Source organism: Cervus elaphus, chromosome X (genome assembly GCF_910594005.1).
Source record: "Cervus elaphus chromosome X, mCerEla1.1, whole genome shotgun sequence".
In the NCBI taxonomy this organism is placed as follows: domain Eukaryota; kingdom Metazoa; phylum Chordata; class Mammalia; order Artiodactyla; family Cervidae; genus Cervus; species Cervus elaphus.
The window spans coordinates 117072762-117093442 of NC_057848.1; the positions used below are offsets into that span (position 1 = coordinate 117072762).

At 42.9% G+C, this 20681-nt stretch overlaps 1 protein-coding gene across 2 annotated transcripts in view; it reads left to right on the forward strand.

Moving 5' to 3' along the window:
• Positions 1-842: 842 nt before the first annotated feature.
• The window catches only part of JADE3 (jade family PHD finger 3), a 139755-nt gene continuing 119916 nt past the window's right edge, over positions 843-20681 (forward strand). Inside the window, exon 1 of one of the 2 annotated variants that reach the window (XM_043896152.1) lies at positions 843-932. The gene's annotated coding sequence lies outside the window, so the exon portion shown is untranslated. Of the gene's footprint in view, positions 933-1253; positions 1395-20681 lie in introns of those variants that run through there. The other variant, XM_043896150.1, reaches the window with a different exon arrangement.

Sequence of the window (20681 nt, forward strand, 5' to 3'; positions counted from 1 at the left end):
GAGGTAAGTCTGAAGGACCACAAATATTTTAGAATTCACATATTTGCACATTACGAAATAGAACTACATCTTTAATATTGCAAACAGACAAAATACAAAAAGAGCCCACATTTTTGTTTAGCCTAGAAATGTGAATGAAAATGACAATTATGAGTTCATGGTAAAGAGTTTGCTGCTTAAACATCTGTATGAGTCAGTTTTCCACCAGAGATAGTCACACAAAGACTCACACACAGTCACACTTTTATTCATTCATTGATTAGAAGACATTGGCTTACAAATGTGGGGCCGGCTAAGCAAGTCCAAAATCTATAGGGCACGCAGTCGAAAAGAATGACCAGGCCCATCGAGATTATCCAGGATAATCTCCCTCACTTTATGTCAACTGATCAGGAGCTTTAATTACACGAAAATACCTTCACAGCAACACCTTCGTTAGTGTTTGACTGAATAACTGGGGGCTGTTCCCTAACCAAGCTGACTCATCAAAAAGCCACATCTCATAAACCACTTGTGCCTGCAACTGAATAAATTTATTCTGTGAATAGCCACTTCAGCTTGAATATTATTATAGGTGTAATTCAAGCGCAAACGGCTTAAATCAATAGTGACCGACAACGAGTTGCATACAGGAGGGTCCACTTATAGAACTTCAGAGTTGAAAGGGGCCATGAAAAGCTTAGGTAGTATTTCAACACAACCCAGGCACCTCCCCGTCGTCGGCGTCTCCAGCCCTCAGAGGTGGTGAGGCGCCTCCAGGCTGCAGCGCACCCAGCAGGAGCTGAGAGGAACCCACCTGGAGCCCCGCGCGGCGCGTGCGGGAGCACTAAGTGGGCGGAGCCTCAAGGCGCGCGGCGGTGGCAAACTGCGCCTGGCCCGCCAGAAGAGCGCGCGGCGGTCAGGGCGGTCGGACAGCAGGGAGCCAGAGACGGGTAGGGCGAGCGCGGCCGGCGGTTGGCTGCGGGTGGGGGGGCGGTTGGAGTGGAACGCGGAGGTTGGGGAGACGGTGGAGAAGGAAGGAAGGGGAAGAGGCGGAGCGTGGGAGCGCACAGTGTCAGGAATACAATAGTGTTCCGCGCCGCTTCAGCCGCTGCCGCTGCCGCCTCCTTCGCTGCCGCCGCCGCCCAACCGCCTGCCCAGCGCTGAGGCCTGACGGGCCGGGCGGGCGGGCGAGGGCCGAGGGCGGGAGCTGAGGCGCGGGGGGCGGCCCCGGCGGATCCGGCGGCGGGGCGGAGGGCGGGGGGTAAGGGAGGAGATTAGGGGGCAGGTGCGAGGGAGGGGAGAGAAGAAAGCGAGCGGTTCAGGGGGCGGTTACCACCTCTACAGGACTCGCCCGGCACGTTGCCGGGCCCTAGTGTGGAGCCGGGAAGGAGCAGCGGTCGCGCTGCGCCAAGGTAGGCGCCGCTGACGCTGGACGCGGGGCGAGCGGGTTTGGGGGGCGTCGCGTCGGGTGGGTAGCGGGAGTGGCGGCCTCAGGGGGTGGAAACGGGCGCCACAGAGCGCAACGTCCCAGACCAACCTCGCCGCGCTCCGGGTCCGTCCGGCTCCACACGGCGGTGGCCTCCGGCGTCCCCAGAGCCTTGGGGCCGAGAGCGTGTGTGGGCTGAGGTAAAGTGCCCAGTGGCTCCTCGGCTGGCTCCGGGCAGCGCTGGGTGGCCGGCCCGGGGGCGTGGGTGGTGGGGGCGGCCGGCCGTGTTCGGCTGCGGCTACACTCGGGCAGAAATTGAGCGCCATAACTGTTGGGGCCGTTTCCTCCGGTGCCCCCTCCTGGCGCCCCCTCCCTCCCGGTTCACTGCCTGCTCTCGGGGCTCCCGGGGTCCGACCCGCGGCGGGAGGACCCGCTCTGCGGGCTGCCTGGGGCCGGATGCTCCAGGGAGCGGGGGCGCACCCTGACTGTTTCGCTGTTGAGGGGCGGGAAGAACCGAGACCCAGAGACTGGGGGCCGGGCGGTGCGGGCGGCGGCGTGGTCCCGCCGTTGGTGAGCCCCGGCGTCCCGCGGGCTGACGAACTTTCCCTCCCCCTCGCGTTATTGTTTCAGAGCTGCCGGTCCTGGGCCGCCGCAACCGGCGAGTGCCGGGCGGTCCGGGGGGCGGGGGTGGGAAAAACGGGAGGGCTTTCCGAATCTTAAGGGAAAAATTTCCCACCGCTGGGCACGGCAAAGTTAACTTTTCTCCAGCGATTGAGTTGGTTTTATTCCCCACTTCGTGGGGATATCGATTAAAAAACAAAAAAGTCTGCCTCCAATCTTTTCCTCTCGCTTTTCGGAGCTACTGCTTCGGTGAAGTCCGGCTTTAAATTGCACGCGGTAACCAACCTGCGTTTATTATTTGTGAGGGGGGAAAGCGGGGGAGGGACCTCGAGTGTGGGACCATAATGGTGGTATGTGAAGGCATGTTTAAAAGTTGGTATTATTGTGTAGCCCTGGGACATATGCAGCTCCTAAGTATTTGGCAAGAAACTTGTTTGGCCGCTTCTCTGACTTTCTGAGATGCAAGGAAATCCATGCTCTCAGATGTTCATGGGGTTGTTTTCGATGTGAGATCCGTTGATCTGTGAAACTGAGGATGAGACGCTCCGTGTCCGCCCCCCCCCCCCCACCCGCGGGTCTCCTCGCCCCCCACCCCACCCCCCGCGCGCCTGATTGTGTAAGAAATCAAAACCGTGTTGATGGTGATTCCAGTGGCCTGGAGGGAAAGGCGACCTCATTCTCTGATAAAGATAACTGTCTGCTTCTCTCTAAACTGGCAAAGTAATGGAAAATAATTTAGGTAAAGACTGGTTGCACAATATCTTGGCTTAGTTTAAGCAACCCAGAATCCACTTTCCCAGAGTAGTTCTCTTAAATACCTTCCCTGCAGCCATTTCTTGTCAGCCTGGGGGGTGGGGGTGGGGGTGAGAAAGGAGTCGGCCTGAACAAAGCATTGCATTTTTATTTACTACTTTCATAACATCTGTAAACAATGGGAATGTGGATCCTAGGCCTCCGTACCCTTTGAATAGTGTAGTTCTCATGCTTTTATAGCATCACGTGGATAAGTGAAAATAGATGTAGTTTTTTTTTCCCCCTCTTCTGTTTAGCCTAGGAGTAAGGATCCCACCTGCTAATGCAGGAGACTTGGGTTTGATCCCTGGGTCGGGAAGATCCCCTGGAGGAGGGCACGGCAACCCATTCCAGTATTCTTGCCTGGAGAATCCCATGGACAAGAGGAGCCTGGCGGGCTATAATCCATAGGGTCGCAGAGTCCTACTTGACTTAGCAGGCAGGCATTCTATCTACCTTTATAACACGTCATTTTCTTTTTCATCTAAAGTGAGCTCTGAATTTAAATACTTGAACTATAAGAGGGTAAAAACTCTCTCCAAGGGTGAAAGAATTACATGAGATCTTCTCAGTGTTAGCTACCATCATTGACACCTTTTCTTCAACTATGCTCTTCTCTACAGTTTTGTTTGCTAGAGAAGTGCTTGTAACCTAGTCTTGGTGCCTTGACAGAGTTTCTTGCATTCTTCGTCGAGTCATTTCTGAAATATTCAGGGGTCCTTGTCTGGTTCTAGAACCTACACTTGCGTTCTCCCACTTTTCTGAGTCATGTTGCTGTGAGTAGGTGAATCTTGGTCACAGGTAGGGGAGAGTGAAGAAGGGCCTCCCCTGAAGTGTCCTTTGTCCTTCCTGAAGTGTTTGTGATCAGCTGGCCGCCAGGAGTGACTTGGAAGCAGCCTGAGGGGCACCTGTGACCCACCTTTTGGCCTGTAGAGAAGGTTCCCAGGAGCAGGACAGATGATGGTGCATGGCTCTCATAGTTGAGTTGTATGGGTTAGTGAAAGTTAAAATATTTAAGAACAAAGGATGTTGAAGGTTATAGGTTGAATATGATCTCCTTTGGTAATGCTTGTCTTTTTTCTCCTTTGTGTTCCACCAACTCTTAATAACCCATTTCTCCCCTAAGCTACACAAAGCCATTTCTTCTTTCTGCATACTACTTTGAGGTATGGCTGAAACTAAGCAAATATTGGGGGGAGGCAAGAGGCAGAAGGCATTGGGTGTTTTTGAAGACATGGCAAAACAGAGGGCTCTAATAAGCCTTGATCAGGGATACAGAGGTTGAACATTGTGTGGGACATAATGCATCTACCTTCTCATAGAGCTTAACACAAAACAGGAGCTGAGGAAGGTAGAGATCATATGCTGGTTTACATTAAGAAAATCTCATCAGAGGATAACTTACTATGACCTTTATTTGTCTCACCTTATAGGTGAGGGTTGAGTGTTGGGTGACACCCATGTGGCACTCTTCTGAAATGGCTAATATGGGGACACTTGAATGAATTACAAATTTCTACCTGTTGTCCCACTTACAGTGGCTAGGAAAGCTGAAGCATTCTGGTTTGGGGAGTGGGGAAGGTCTAGGACGAGTAGGTAGAAGTGATGAATGAATAAAAGGGTGCTAGCAAGTGGTCGTTACAGACCAAGTAACTACTGCTTTGAGTTTTCTGTTTTCTGGAATCTTTGTGACTCCCCCAGGGTTATTTTTTCTTCCTCCCTGTAAGTCTCTCCATAGACAATAGCAGCAAAGCTCTTACCATCAGATCTGTCTCTGTGCTTCTCTTGTGTGGGTGGAACAGTGAGCAAGAAGGTGTCCTGAGGAGAATCTGCCTGGCCCCATAACTGAGCTTGGGGAAAGGAAAGTAAGGACTCAGAGGGTAGCTGACCGAAGAAAGTAGGGTGCCTGGTGTGGGAAATAGGACTGGAGCTTTGTCCAATAGGAGATACCTGTGCGTTCATTAGTACTCTTCAAGCAATAAATAATTTAATCTGTGTCCCAACCCAGAAGCAGTGGCTGAGCCCTGTTGCCCATGGGGTTTTTTGTCCTTTGATATTGACTGATAGGCCAGGAAACACAACTCTAAAAGTGTGTTTTTTGGAACAGGTGACAAGGTAATATGGTACCAGCATGACCAGTACCTTGTGTGTTCAATCTCCTGGGAAAAATCTTTTATTTCAAAATTTCAGAACATTTTTTGATATAATAGAACTTTTTATCTTGATATAATATTATAATTACAGAAAAGTTGCAAAAATAGTACAAAGAACTCCTGTATTCCTTTTACTCAAACTTACCATTTACTAACAGTTCGTTCCCATTTGCTTTATCATTTGCTCTGTTTTTTTTTATGACCCATTTGAAAGTAACCATTGAGATATTTGTCAAAGGCATCTGCTCATGAGGGTGGCTCGACTGCAGCTGCTGGGTATAGCAGAATATTGGTGAGTGGTCTACCTAAAGTTGTAAAATACATATTTGTAACTAACGTGAAATCTCTGGTGCTAGATATAGAAATCATTATCAGTTGTAAGAGTGGTTAAGATAAACTCCCTTTTTGTTGTCATTTTGTCTAGTTTGTTTTTAGCTGTGCCAAACTTGAATATTTTAATGAAAATTCATTCCACCACTCCCCAACTTTGTACTTATTATATATTCTCCAACATTTTAATTTATTTAGCAAACCTGTTTGCTAGGGGTATAAGAGGTGAAAGATATTCATCCCCTTGAAAGCTCAACATCCAGTGGAAAGGTAAGGAAATCTACCATCTCAATCAAGGGGAAGAGTATTCTGCTGAAGGAATTTACATGGCTGATTGGAACATCAGGCTGGTTAAGGATTTGAAGAGTTAAATACCTGGGAGTCGTTTGGGAAGTATGTAAATGTGAAGATTCATTTTTTCTGATGCTTGCTGCTCTTCTTTCTTAGCTTGCTGCTCTTTAACTCATGTTCATGAGTTAAAGAAACCTTTGGTGTCATATACAGCACAGGCTGTAGGGTCATGCCAACTTGGATTTTAATCCATCACTTGATTTTGACCAGTTACTTAACTTCACTGTGCCTCAGTTTCTTCCTCTGCCAAAACACAGTTTTGAGGTAATAATTGCTCTATAAACATTCATCTTCCCTTCCAGAATTGCATTATGGGGGTAATAGCATGAAAGGGATTAGGTATTAAGGTGAAATCCAAGGAGGTGTTTCTATTTTTCTACAAATAAATATCTAATTACTAATTGTACTAAATTGCAATGAAGATTACTATGAGATAATAGCAATAACAGCAGTGATGATTTGTTAACCATTTCTTGTGTGCTAAGCATTGTGCTAAGTGCTTATCACAGGGTGTCTTCTGAGATATAAGGCTCAAAGAGGTGAAGCAAAGGTAACTTGCCTAAGGTCAAACAGCAAGTAAGAGGTAGAATGCTTCAGAGAGGGAGATGGAGACCAGCATGGTGCCTTGGATCCTGAAGACTTAGCAGGAAAAAGCAGGGTTAAAGAGAAAAGGGATTGCCAGGCAGAGGGAACAGCAGGTGTTGTAAGGGCACTGAGGTGGGAGAGAGGTGGAAAGAATCCAAAGAGGTTTGGCTTGGACCTGGGGAAAGAGATGAGATAGGCTGGGGAAGATTGACAGAGTCTTAGGGGACCTTGTTAAGGAGCTTGTGTTTTACTCCAAGGGCTGTAGGAGGCTGCTAGAAGGTGTTTCTCTGTGTGTGTGTGTGTGTGTGTGAATCCAGAAAGTCATCTCCTGAGGCCTAAACAAAAGTGGCTCAAGAGAGTCGTGTGTGTGTGTGTGTGTGTGTGAATCCAGAAAGTCATCTCCTGAGGCCTACAAAAGTGGCTTAAGAGAGTCGTGTGTCTGTGTGTGTATGTGTGTGTGTGTGTGTGAATCCAGAAAGTCATCTCCTGAGGCCTACAAAAGTGGCTTAAGAGAGTCGTGTATGTGTGTGTGTGTGTGTGTGAATCCAGAAAGTCATCTCCTGAGGCCTAAACAAAAGTGGCTTAAGAGAGTCATTTCCCTTTTAGTGTCTCACTTAGTGATCCAATAGAGGCAATGTTTCTGGCCCAAATGTGTAGATCTTAAACAGTTTTTACTGCCCACCATTAACATGGCTAAAAAGAGTTGCTGTGATGCTGGAAGAAGCTGGTCCTGTGGAATGCTTCTAGAAGGAGGTTTAATTGGGCTCGTATTACCTGATGCTTTTTAGGCTGCTGCATTGAGGGTGCTCTTTCAGCTTTTACCAAGCCCTGTCAAATGGGGAAACAAGTAGAATTGAAAGAAAAAGTAATTCCTGGAAACCTGAGTTCGTGTTAGAAGTGGAACTGTTGACTATAAGGCTTTGGTTTAAATATATCATGATAAAGATGCTTCATTGACTAAATGGAAATTTTTTGTGTTGTGTGTGTGTGTTAGTGTGTGCCATCTGTGATGGCAGACAGCGAATTTGTGAGAATCATGGAGGACTCAGGAATTTTTTCGATACTTATATATTTACTCTCATCCAGCTACTGCAGGTTTTTCTGTTTGGAACTATTATGTGCAGAGTAAACTTCATGGGGGAAGATCAGTGTTCTCTTCCCCTTTCCATATGTATTGGACCATAGACATATTTACTTTGGAGTAGCCTGTGTCAGTTAACTTTTTTTGGAGAAGGGGAGGGAGGGTGGTTAGCTGGCAATTGCATGATTTAGGATGGCCTTGCTCATACATCTGGTAGTTGCCAGGCTGGTTGGTCTAGGAAGCCCTAAGCTGGGATGGCTCATCCTCACTCCAAGTGGTCCCTCATCCAGCTGGCTAGTTTGGACTTGTTAACATCATAGTCTCAAAGGCACAAAGAGTAGCAGATGAGAGCAAGCACCAAAGCAAAAGCACTTCTCAAGTGTCTGTCTGTGTCACATTTGATATTGTCCCATCAGTCAAACCACAGAAGTTCCTTGGCCAAGCCCAGAGTCATTGTGGGAGGGGACCCTTCAAGGCGTGGACACAAGGAGATGTGAGAAAATTGAGGACCATTACTGCAGTAATGCATAATAATTATTAATGAATATAATCTCTTTTCCTTTGATAAATCATTTTAAACACTTACTTATAAATGTAGTGTATTTTTTTTTTGCCACACCACACAACATTGTGGGATCTTAGTTCCCCAACCAGGGATCATACCTGTGCCCCTGGCATTAGAAGCACAGAATCTTAACCACTGAACCACGAGGGAAGTCACAATGTGGTGTATTCTTGAGACTAAATAATATGATTGTGCCATCTCTCTTTTATCGAGTTTGAAGCTGAGTGATGGTTTTTGTGGAAGGAAGCCAAAGGGTGACAGTGTGGCTCAAGATATATTCTCATGAGTGGCTTGGTTGCTCACTGATCTTATATGGCTATTGTCAAAGGAGCCCCTGGGTTTCCTCAACCTCCAGTTCAGGCTTTAGCACAAAAACTGTAATGTGCTAGACTGCACTAGGTTTTGAGGTCACACAAAAAGATAGTTAATTGGGAATCCATCACTACCTGAAAGATGAGAGAAACATTTGCAGCCTTTCTTCATAACCTTTATGTGAGTTACAGTTTTACCTAAGAGAAGAAATCCTTATTTGGGCATTATAGTAAGGACAGAGAATTCTGTTAGGTATGTTTTATTTGGTCAAAATTTTAAAATCTCTGTGTGGTTGCAGTGAAGAATCCACCGTTGTAAAAAAAAAAAAAAAAGAATCCACTGTTGTACTATAGAGTTAGTGGCCAGTGATTAGTAATTTGGGGCATCAGCCTTTGGCCTTTGCTTGTGACGATTTTAGAAGTAACACCTTTTACATACCTGAAATAGGCTTTGCAACCAGTTTGTGGCCTGAAATATATTACATGAAAATTCAACTGGATCCTAGTAAGCACATGGGGAAAACTGAGTAGAAGACTGTGTTTTGTACATCTTAGAGCTCCAGAAAATTGCCTGGTGATAGAATCTCAGTTTCTTTTTTTCCCTCTTAGGATAAAAATTAAAAATCCCTGATATTTTAAAAGTCAGTGACTTGGAAATAGCCATCAAAATTATAAATGCACATATCATTTGACCCTGCAAACACTTGTAGAAATGAATTCAACAAATACTTGCATATAACTTGGAGTATTGCTTATAATAGCAAAAGAGTGGTTATAGCCTAAGGATCAATCAAGGCTTGATTTATACAGTAGAATATTACATTGATATTGCATGATCTTCAAGATGTACAAAATGAAAAATAAAGCAAGAAATAGAGCACTGTATATTGTATACTACCATTTGTGTATAATAGTGGGGCAGTAATACATGCATTTTTGCTTATATAAGCATAACATTTCTGGAAGGATATTCAAGACACTGAGCTTTGGGGCACACATGGCCGGGGTAGAGGGAGGGAAGGAGACTTCATTGCATAAACTTTTATGTATACTTTTGGAATTTTAAGCCATGTGAATATATTACCCTATTTTAAAAATTAAGGACGTTTATCTAAAAAGAAGTGGTATATGGTTATGGTGATATGAACTTCCATTGACCTGGTCAGAACTATCCTTGTTAAAAAATATATCCAGCCAGTTTTGTTTCCTAGAAATGCCTCAGAATAGCATACTTCTGAATTTTTAACTATAGCCCTACCTTTTCCAGAATGTCATATGAATGGAATAGATGCAATATGTAGCCTTTTTTGATCTTCTTTTACTTGATTCATCTAATAATACTTTTTCCTTTTTATCATTGAATTGCATTCCATTGTATGGATGTACCACAATTTGTTCATTCACCTGTTTGAGGACACAATTTCGTTGCTTCCAGGCAGTTATGAGTAAATCTGAATAAACATGTTGTGTGGACATAAGTTTTCAGTTCACTTGGGTAAATACCTAGGAGTGGGATTGCAGAGTTTTTATAAGAAGCTGCCAGACTATCTTCCAAAATGGTTCTTTATCATTTTGCATTCCCACCAGCCATGAAAATGAGTGTATGTCAAAGCTCATCTTCCTGTGTATGGATGTCCAGTAGTTCCAGAACCATTTGTTGAAACGACTGTGTTTCTCCATTGAATTGCTTTTGTACTTCTGTCAAAAATATGACAGTGCTTCTGTGGGTCTGTTTCTGAGATCTCTATTCTGATGAATTGATCTGTATGTCTATCATTTTGCCATTACCACACTGTCTTGACTACAATAGCTTCATAGGATTCTTGAAATCAGGTAATATGAATACTGTTATTTTTTCTTCTTTATCAGAATTGTAGTGGTGAGAGAGGACAACCTTAATTTGATCCAATCTTGGAAAGCATTTCATCTCTCACTATTAAGTATGATGTTAGCTTCAGGGTTTTTTTTTTAACCCTCTTGTGCTGAAAAGGACTTCCCAGGTGGTACTAGTGGTAAAGAACCCACCTGCCAATGCAGAGATGGAAGAGATGTGGGTTCAGTCCCTAGGTCGGGAAGATCCCCAGGAGGAAGGCATGGCAACCCACTCCAGTGTTCTTGTCTGGAGAATCACATGGACAGAGGAGCCTGGCAGGCTATAGTCCTTGGGGTCACAAAGAGTTGGACATGACTGAAGAGACTTAGTATGCACACACACTGAAAAGATTTAATATAGCAGGCCTAAGGCTGCTATCTTTAGAAGGCCTGCTTGAAAGATTGACCTTTGGCTGGTATCTGGGAAATTGGCTTTTCAAACATTTTTTAATAACATTTTTAAAAATTTATTTGGTTGTACCAGGTCTTGGTTGCTGCACGCACAGTCTTTGATCTTCATTGCAGTGTGTGAATTCTTTAGTTGCAGCATGTGGGATCTAGTTCCCTGACCAGGGATCAAACCCAGGCCCCCTGTGTTGGCAGTGTGGAGTCTGAGCCACTGGACCACCAGGGAAGTCCCTCATTTTTGAAACATTTTGAAAAGAAAATATATTCTCCATTCATTTATTCCTTTCCCAGTGCTTTTCATTTCTTTATGCTAATCCAAGTTCCTACCTCATTCATAATTTTTCTGCCTGAAGAATTTTCCTTTAACATTAACTTTTATGCCAGATATACTGTCAGTAAATATTTTGTTTCTGTTTGAGAATGTCTCTTTTTCCCTCACTTTTGAAGGACATTTTCATGGAATGTGAAATTTTCATGGAATGTTGACACTTTTTTCTTCTCTCCACTGTTGCCTTGCTTGTATGGTTTCTGATAAGTCTGCTGTAATTCTTATCTTGTTCCTCCATAGTAATTTGCCTTTTTGCCTCTGGTTCCCTTCAGTCACTTTGTATTTACTTAGGTGTGGCTTTCTTTTTTCATATTTATGCTGCTTGATATTCTCTGAGCTTCTTGTATCTGTGGTTTGTTGTCTGTCACTAATTTTGAAAGTTCTCGGCCATTATTTCTTCAAATAATTATTGTGCCCAGTTCTCTTTTTTTTCTTCCTTCTGGGGTTCCAATTACAAGTATGTTATTCTGTTTGATATTGCCCCCCAGTTCTTGAATGCTGTGTTCTATTTTTTTCTCTTTTGTTTCTTTTCGTTTTTATTTTTATTGACCTGATCAGTAAACTTGATCTTTATGTTCACTTATTCTTTCTTTGTCTGTGTCAGTTCTGCTGTTGAGCATGGTGTGTTTTTACTGTTTTTTTATTGAGCATTTCCATTTGATTCTTTATCACAGTTAACACCTCTTTGGTGAAATTACCCATCTGCTCTTGCATATTGTCTACCTTTTCCGTTAGTCTTTAGCATGATAATCATAATTCTTTTATATTTCATTTCTGATAGCCCCAACTTCTGTGTCATACTGAGTCTGGATCTGATGATTGTTTTGGCATTTGAAATATCTTCCTGTGTTTTATTATACCTCATAAATAAGCTGAAAACTGAACATGGGCAGGAGAACACAAGTTTCCTTCTGCTAGGCTTTTAGTGTGGGGATTTAAATTAATCTAGTCAGGAGTTGGCCTGTGTTCCATGTTTGTTTTTGCTATGGGCACCAGAGATTTCTGATTCTTCTAATGATACCTTCTTTTTGACTTCTGCTTAGCTTTGGGTTTTTCCTTTGTGCTGTTTCCCAAGAGCTATTTCGTATAGCCCTCCCAGTTATATTCCGCCATTGCTAACCCAGTAGCTGGTTTGCCAGTTGTTGGTTGGTGTGGGAGGAGGAGTTCTCTGATGATTTGATTAACTCTCAGGCAGGTGCTGGAACTGCCTTTAGTGTGTCTTGAGTGTGTCTTTCACAAGATTCCCTGCCCCTCTTCCAGGGGTGGAGCTTCCTTTTCTTTTACCTCTGTTCCTTCTCCCAGCTGCACTGAGTATCCACCAGTATCCTCAAGCCAGAGATCTTAAGTCCACCCCTCAAGCCCCTGCACATTAAGCCTTTTGTTCTGTGTGATAAAGGAAAGGGATCTGAGTGGATTTCACAGTGAGTGCAGTTTTCCTCAGCCAACCAGCACCTTGGTGGAAGCTTTGACATTTTTCCTAATCCTCCCTGTAGGAACCTTGTGGGATTCCTTTTGGTAAAACTTGAGGATGGGAAATCCCACCCCCACAATGTGGAGCCCAGGAACTTCATACTATCATGATGTTTCCATACTCTGGTCTCCAGTAATTTGTCAGAATATCTAGTTTAATCTTCCCACCAGCTTACACGTTCAGATCCTGCAGGCACCAATCTCTTCAGATAGTAGGATGGTGGTTTGCCCTGTGACTTCATTTCTCTGATAGGGCCATTGGACATATCAAGAGGAGTCATTGATTTTCAGTGGATCTAGCTTCTTTCTTGTTGTAAAGGTGGAAATGATGACCTCCCAATACTTTACATGACCAAACTGACACTTAAGTCCTCAAAGTAAGTTTTACTCTACATAAATGTCTAGTGTGCAGCCCATAGAACTTAGTGCAGGTTAGTTTTTTCCCCTTATTTTTATTTTTCTCATACCCTTGAATTTTTTTTTTAATTTTTTTATTAGTTGGAGGCTAATTACTTCACAACATTTCAGTGGGTTTTGTCATACATTGATATGAATCAGCCATAGATTTACACTTATTCCCCATCCCGATCCCCCCTCCCATCTCCCTCTCCACCCGATTCCTCTGGGTCTTCCCAGTGCACCAGGCCGAAGCACTTGTCTCATGCATCCCACCTGGGCTGGTGATCTGTTTCACCATAGATAGTATACATGCTGTTCTTTTGAAACATCCCACCCTCACCTTCTCCCACCGAGTTCAAAAGTCTGTTCTGTATTTCTGTGTCTCTTTTTCTGTTTTGCATATAGGGTTATCGTTACCATCTTTCTAAATTCCATATATATGTGTTAGTATGCTGTAATGTTCTTTATCTTTCTGGCTTACTTCACTCTGTATAAGGGGCTCCAGTTTCATCCATCTCATTAGGACTGGTTCAAATGAATTCTTTTTGACGGCTGAGTAAAATTCCATGGTGTATATGTACCACAGCTTCCTTATCCATTCATCTGCTGATGGGCATCTAGGTTGCTTCCATGTCCTGGCTATTATAAACAGTGCTGCGATGAACATTGGGGTGCACCTGTCTCTTTCAGATCTGGTTTCCTCAGTGTGTATGCCCAGAAGTGGGATTGCTGGGTCATATGGCAGTTCTATTTCCAGTTTTTTAAGGAATCTCCACACTGTTTTCCATAGTATACCCTTGAATTTTATAGTTGTATGGTTAGGGAGCCAGGAATAATTGATTCTGGTTTGGTTTCTGCCTATTTTAGACTTCAAAAACCTCTATACCACTGGCAGTATGTTAAATGTTTGTCTTGCTCTCTTCCAAAATTCTGTGTGTGCCTTTGTAATTATTGACTATGTTGTTAGCACTCAATAATAATTTGCTTCATTCAAGATTAGAGCATGATTTAGCCTTTCTAGATTATAGGGTTTGTTGGTGACCATGTGTTTGTCATTTTTATTCTCCACATTTCCAGGTGCATTTCAGTTCAGCTAATATTTGAATGCCCACTGTGTTATGAGTGAGGCACTAAGTGTTAAGTAGAATACAAACCTAACCTGGTAAATAGAGTAACCAAGGGGTGCCTGAAGGCAATGGAAGCCCCATGGATGGAAGTATATTGCAACTTGGGAATCATGTCCATTTTAATTGAGAAGGATTTTTTAATTTTTTTTTATTTTTGTATTTAATTATACTAGTGATGCATGAATGCATTCTAGTAAAAACTGAAAAGTGGTAGAAAGAGCCGTGGTTGTCCATGACATCCTTATGACACTCTCATTCCATCATGTTCTCCTTCCCAGAGTTAATTTTGATTACATACTTTTGTTTTAGTCTGCAAATTGCTATATGAAATATAACATCTAATAAGTTTACTGAAATACTTTTAATATTTTTTGTCCGCACCACATAGCATGTGGGATCTTAGTTCCCCAACCAGGGATTGAACCCATGCCCCCTGCAGTGGGAGCACAGAATCTTAACTTGGACTTCCTTCAGGGAAGTCCTGTGAAATACTTTTATTTTTAAGGAAATAAACACCCAAATTCATTTAACTTTTAAGGAATGTTTATTAGAGGTAACTGTCATCATTCTGATTGGATGTGTGGCCTAATCATGGTTCTTTGCTTCACATTATAATTTAACTCTTCTAATTTTTAAACCTGAAAACTAGTGTTGGTGATAGGTTGAACTGTAGAAGGTTATTGTGAATAAATGAGAAATACAGAAATTAGTACTGACCAAAAAGATGATGACCTGTTGCCTTTTTCTTTATCATATGGCATATATGACTTTTGGGGGGATGTGTATAGTTGTGTGGATTTTGACACATGTATATAGATCAGTGTAACCACTGCCAAAATCAAGGTACAAAACAATTCCATCACTTCAGGAAATTCCTTTGTGCTACCTATTTCAGTCACATTCTGTTCCCACCCCAACTCCTGGCAGCTACTGATCTGTGCTCTATCATACGCTAGTTTTATCACTCTGATGTCACATAAATGGAGTCAGACTGTATGTAATCTTTGAGTCTTTTTTTTTTACTCAGCATAATGCTTTTGAGAGTCATCCAAGTTGTGTGTTTCAAATGGCTTGTTCCTTTTTATTATTGAGTAATCTTCTATTATATGAATGTACCACATTTTGGTTGTTTCCAGTTCTGGGTGATTATAAGTAGAGCTGCTATAAAAGTTCACATGCAAGTGTTTGTGTGCACATAAATTTGCATTTTTTTCTAGGGTGAATACCTGAGGGTGAGATTACACTGCCATTCATGGTAAAACTAGTTAGCTAAAGTCTGAATGCTAGAATGGATAGAATAGCAAAGAGCCAAGTTGTTTAAATCTTGCTTTTGCCTTTTTCTAGCTATGCAACCTCAAGTGGGTTTAACCTCATTGTGCCACAGTTTCTTTATAGTTTTAATTGAGTTTTGTTTTGTTTTTTCTGGCCACACCACATGGCTTGTGGGATCTTAGTTCCTCGACCAGGGATCGAACTCACACCCTCTGCATTGGAAGGTGGAGTCTTAACAACTGGGCTGATGGGGAACTCCCCAGTTTCCTTGTTTGTAAAATGAAGTTAGTATCGGCTTCCCAGGTAGCACTGGTGGTAAAGAACACACCTGCCAATGCAGGAGACACAAGAGACACTGGTTCGATCCCTGGGTTGGGAAGATCCCCTGGAGGAGGATATGGCAACCCACTCCAGTATTCTTGTTGAGAGAATCCCATGGACAGAGAAGCCTGACAGGCTACAGTCCATGGGGTCACAGAGTCGGACAAAACTGACGTGATTTAGCATGCACGGGATTATTGTGTGGAATTAATGGCATATTAAGAATAAAATGTTGATCAATGTCTGGCAAACAAATACATTATTATCATCATCTCATGTTTAATAGAACCTTTACTTGTCAGAAACATTTACCTTTAGTTAGTTAAAATGGAGAAATTAAATAATCCATAGGGGTGGCATGTTTGGTAGGCATGTCTTCAAAGCATGTTGTCTATGAGTGAAATCTTAAAAGTTGTCCTTAGTGGTGAAAAAGTTTAGGAACATATAGATGTATGGGAGTCCTATATAATAATCTGAAGCTTGGACTCACTTTTGGACAACCCAGATGCCCACTGTTAATGGTTTTCCTTGTCCTCCCAATGTTAAAGAATCAGTTCACCAAAAATTTAGTGTATTGATATATTTTATAAAGAAGCTGCAAAAAGCTCAGAATCAGGTAGTTCAGAATCAACTCTTTGAGTGCTTGCTCTATACCATGCCCATGTCCAGACACTCCTCAAATATATAAACCTGAGTATCTTCCCCATGAAATAATTTGGATAATCACTAAATGTTATTTTTATACTTTTTAAAAAAGCTAACTGTTAAGGACACTAATGAGGCATGGTTTCTTGGAACCTCCATGATATGAACCATTTATGATTTCTCAGATCCCAAAATAAAACACATCTTTTAAAAGGAAGTCTCCCCAGTTTTGAAGAGCACATTGAGGAGAGAATTGGCAAAAACTCAGCATGCCCACTCAGTTCTCTCCCTAGAACACTATGTCATTGGAAAATGCAGTGGAGGTCCCTCTCTTGCATAACTGCTGTATACTGTGGTCTGGCTCAGTCTGAGCAAGCACCAAGGGCAGAGGAGATGTGTTTTCCCTTGAAGAACTTTTTCCTATCCTGTGATGTATTCACCCATTCACCTACCAGATAGTAGATGAAGCCCTGTATATGCAAAAAGGAACCTAAATATCCTTTCTTTTCCTGTCTGTTAGTTGGGTTGTTTGTAATGTTTTCACATGATACAATCCATCAACTGAGGACTGTTCTTCACCTGGAATTTCAGAGCAACTAGGTGGAACAGTTTGGGAAATTATTTCTGAATTGTTTCCTCACTGCCTCCCTTCTACCAATACCACCAACACTCCAGCAATCCAGTTTACCTGGAGCCTTTTCTCACAACTGGATCATCCTGTCCTCTTCGCCCTGCCAGTCAGTCCTCCCTGGGCCAATTCCAGATTCTTGGAAATTCTAGCTTAGCAAGAGATTCCCCACTTCCCCAAAGGCCGCTCATTTGGATGTAATCCTCTACACCATATTGTCTCATTTTAAGTCCTGTCTTTTATATTCACTTTGGCACCTAATGCCATGCTTCCTTACTCTGTGACTTATTTCATATACACATGACCTGAAGGTTACAACTAGACTGCCACTCCCATGGTGCTAGGAAGCCTTCAAATTCTCTACATTTTCTCTCTCAGAAATACCTGAAACAGAATTGTTGCCTGCTGATGTTTTTATTTTCTATTGAAGTATAGTTGATTTACAATGTTGTGTTTTTTCCCCCCAGTTATTTTTATTAGTTGGAGGCTAATTACTTTACAATATTGTAGTGGTTTTTGCCATACATTGACATGAATCAGCCAGTGTTAGTTTTAGGTGTACAGCAGAGTTATTCAGATACATATATATGTATGTATATAAGTGGCACTAATGGTAAAGAAACCGCCTACCAATGCAGAAGACATAAGAGACGTGGGTTCAGTCCCTGGTGGCTCAGAATCTGCCTGCAATGCAGGAGACCCGGGTTGGATCCCTGAGTTGGGAAGATCCCCTGGAGAAGGGAATGACAACCCCCTGCAGTATTCTTGCCTGGAGAATTCCATGGACAGAGGAGCCTGATGGGCTACAGTCCACGGGGTCACAAAGAGTCAGACACAACTGAGTGACTAACAGACACACACACACACACATATTCTTTTTCAGATTATTTTCCCTTATAAATTATTACAAAATATTTAATATAGTTCTCTGTGCTATACAGTAGGTCCTTGTTGGTTATTTTCTGCCTGCTGTTTAATTAACAAACCAAATATCACTTCTCATTTTGTGTTAAAAAATTACACATAGCATATTCTAATGGCCACATAAGTCCCGTGGAAAGCAGTAATTTTGGGGAAAGAAATACACATTTTGCAGACTGTCAAAAGAAAACTGGTATTTTCCTATGCTCCCAATGTGAAAAGTGTAGCTATATAGTCTGCCTGGGCAGAGCATGGCTTCACAGTGTAGATTACAGTCAAAACTGCAGGCAGCTTTCACCTAGCTCCATCATGGTTTCCAGCCTTATCCACGACCCCTTGCCCACTTATAATATTAAGGAGCACTAGGATTTTTTCTTTTCAAATATAGACAAAACTTTGACTGTAAACAGTTGTATCCTACTTGTCACACATGAAACTTGCATCTTACACAAGAGAGAGGGATATGTGTGTGTGTGTGTGATGAGTCTAAATTTAGCTCTAGGATAACCTTATATGCAGAGTACATCATGAGAAATGCTGGGCTGGATGAAGCGCAAGCTGGAATCAGGATTGCCGGGAGAAATATCAATAACCTCAGATATCCAGATGATACCACCCTAAAGAGCCTCTTAATGAAAGTGAAAGAGGAGAGTGAAAAAGTTGGCTTAAAAATCAACATACAGAAAACAAAATCATAGCATTCAGTCCCATCAATTCATGGCAAATAGATGGAGAAAAAGTGGAAGCAGTGGCCGCTTTATTTTTGGGGGCTCCAAAATCACTGCAGAAGGTGAATGCAGCCATGAAATTAAGACACTTACTCCTTGGAAGGAAACTTATGACCAACCTAGACAGCATATTAAAAATCAGAGACATTACTTTGCCAACAAATGTCCATCTAGTCAAGGCTGTGGTTTTTCCAGTAGTCATGTATGGATGTGAGAGTTGGACTATAAAGAAAGCTGAGCGCTGAAGAATTGATGCTTTTGAACTGTGGTGTTTGAGAAGACTCTTGAGAGACCCGTGGACAGCAAGGAGATCCAACCAGTCCATCCTAAAGGAAATCAGCCCTGAATATTCATTGGAAGGACTGATGTTAAAGCTGAAACTCCAATACTTTGTATGCAAAGAGCTGACTCATTGGAAAAGACCCTGATGCTGGGAAAGAAAGATTGAAGGTGGGAGGAGAAGGGGATGACAGAGGATGAGATGGTTTGGTGGCATCACCAACTCAATGGACATGAGTTTGGGTAAACTCCGGGAGTTGGTGATGGACAGGGAGGCCTGGCATGCTGCAGTCCATGGGGTTGTAAAGAGTCGGACATGACTGAGCAACTGAACTGACTAACTGAGGATAACCAATTAAATCCAGAATAAACATTTTTTATACTTCTAAATAAGCCTACCTGTAAAAACTCCAATTATGCCCTTTAACCCCTTGAGCAGAATCCATGTAAGCACTTGTCTTTAGGGAAGCCATCTCTAGGGTGATTTCTTGCCATGATCTCTGTACCACTCCAGGTCCAACTCAACTTCCTTCCAAATGACTGTTCATAAAGATGCAGGTTCTAAAGGCCTCTTCCGTATACCCACTTGTGCCACTAGGCCACCATGCACCCCTCACTGCTCACTGCATAGTAGGTATGTATGTACTCCTGAGAGCCTAGCAGTTAAAGTCCTCCACAGCCAAGTATAACCTTTCCCATCATCCTTACCACTTAATGTCTCAAATCCTCTCCTCTACCCATTGTACCCAAGTGTACATTCACTAGAGTCTAAACATACCATGAGTCATCCTGCCACTCCATCTGTACTGACTCTGCCTAAAGTTCTGCGCATTCCTCCGTGTTTATTCTATCTGCATGTTTCTCAGGATCCACTCAGAAGCTCATGTTTTTTTCACCTCAGTGGTTCCTACCATCTCTCAAGGCCCAAGGACTATGTGCTCAACACTTATATTCCCAAATGGGATAGTGCCCACCCAATCTTAAATCTCTGTATATATACCACTTTACAGTGTGACTTTCCAGCTCCTCCCATCAGGAGGTGGAATCTCTACTCCTTGAATCTGGGCTGTTCTTGTAACTTGCTTTGGCCAATATATGCAGCATGAGTAACTCTGGGTGACTTCTGAGCCTAGATCTCAAGAAGTTGTGTAGCTTTCCTCTTTTCCCTGGGAACTCTGAAGCAGCCATGTGAAGAAATCCCAACTAGTCTGATGAAGGAAGAGAGATGGTGTGGAAAGGCCAGTCAACAGCCAACCATTAGACATGTGAGTGAGGCCATCTTTATTCAGCCCTAATCATATTGCCAGATGACTAACCTCGTAAGGGACTCTAGGAAGGACTAGCAGAAGAACCACTCAGCTGATTCTTGCCCAAATTGCTGACACAGAGAATTATGAGCAAATAAAATGGTTGTTATTTTAAGCCACTAAGTTTCGGGGTGAATTGTTTCATGCAGCAAGAAATAACTGAAAGGGCAAATTTTGTTCTGCTGTATTCCTGGCTTCTAGAGAGCATGTCTATGATAGGTTTTCAGTAAGAGATTGTGGATCACTGTCATCATGGTGTCTTGCCTCTCTTTAATCAGTAAGCAACCAAACTTCCCAGTCCTCATGTCTCTCCCTGGCTCTCAAACAATTCAAAGCTTGAGCTCAATACTGTCTTCCAGAATGACACCATGTAGTTCTTTTTTGCTCCACTGGACCAACATCCATTCACTTGCTCCCTTCACACCCCTGTGACAGGTTGTATCTCTCAGCTCTACCCCGCATCCCTCACTACTTACCCCATTCACTAACTCTGAGGGGCCAACCCGTGGATTGCCTCAGTGCCATAAAGCTGTTCTCAACTTCCCAGCCTTCCATCATCACTCTGAACCCTCACTACCTGATTCACATGTGCTTATAGTTAGGAGAGACCGAAGAGATTGTCTAGGACAACCCCTTCTAGTTATGAATGAGGAAAGAAGGTCTCAGATAAGAAATAATAATAACAAATGGCTTATTCAGGGTCACATGGTAGTAGTCTCAATACCAGAACCCACATGTCATGTAGATTATCACCTAGTAGATTGCTTATTTATTCTTGG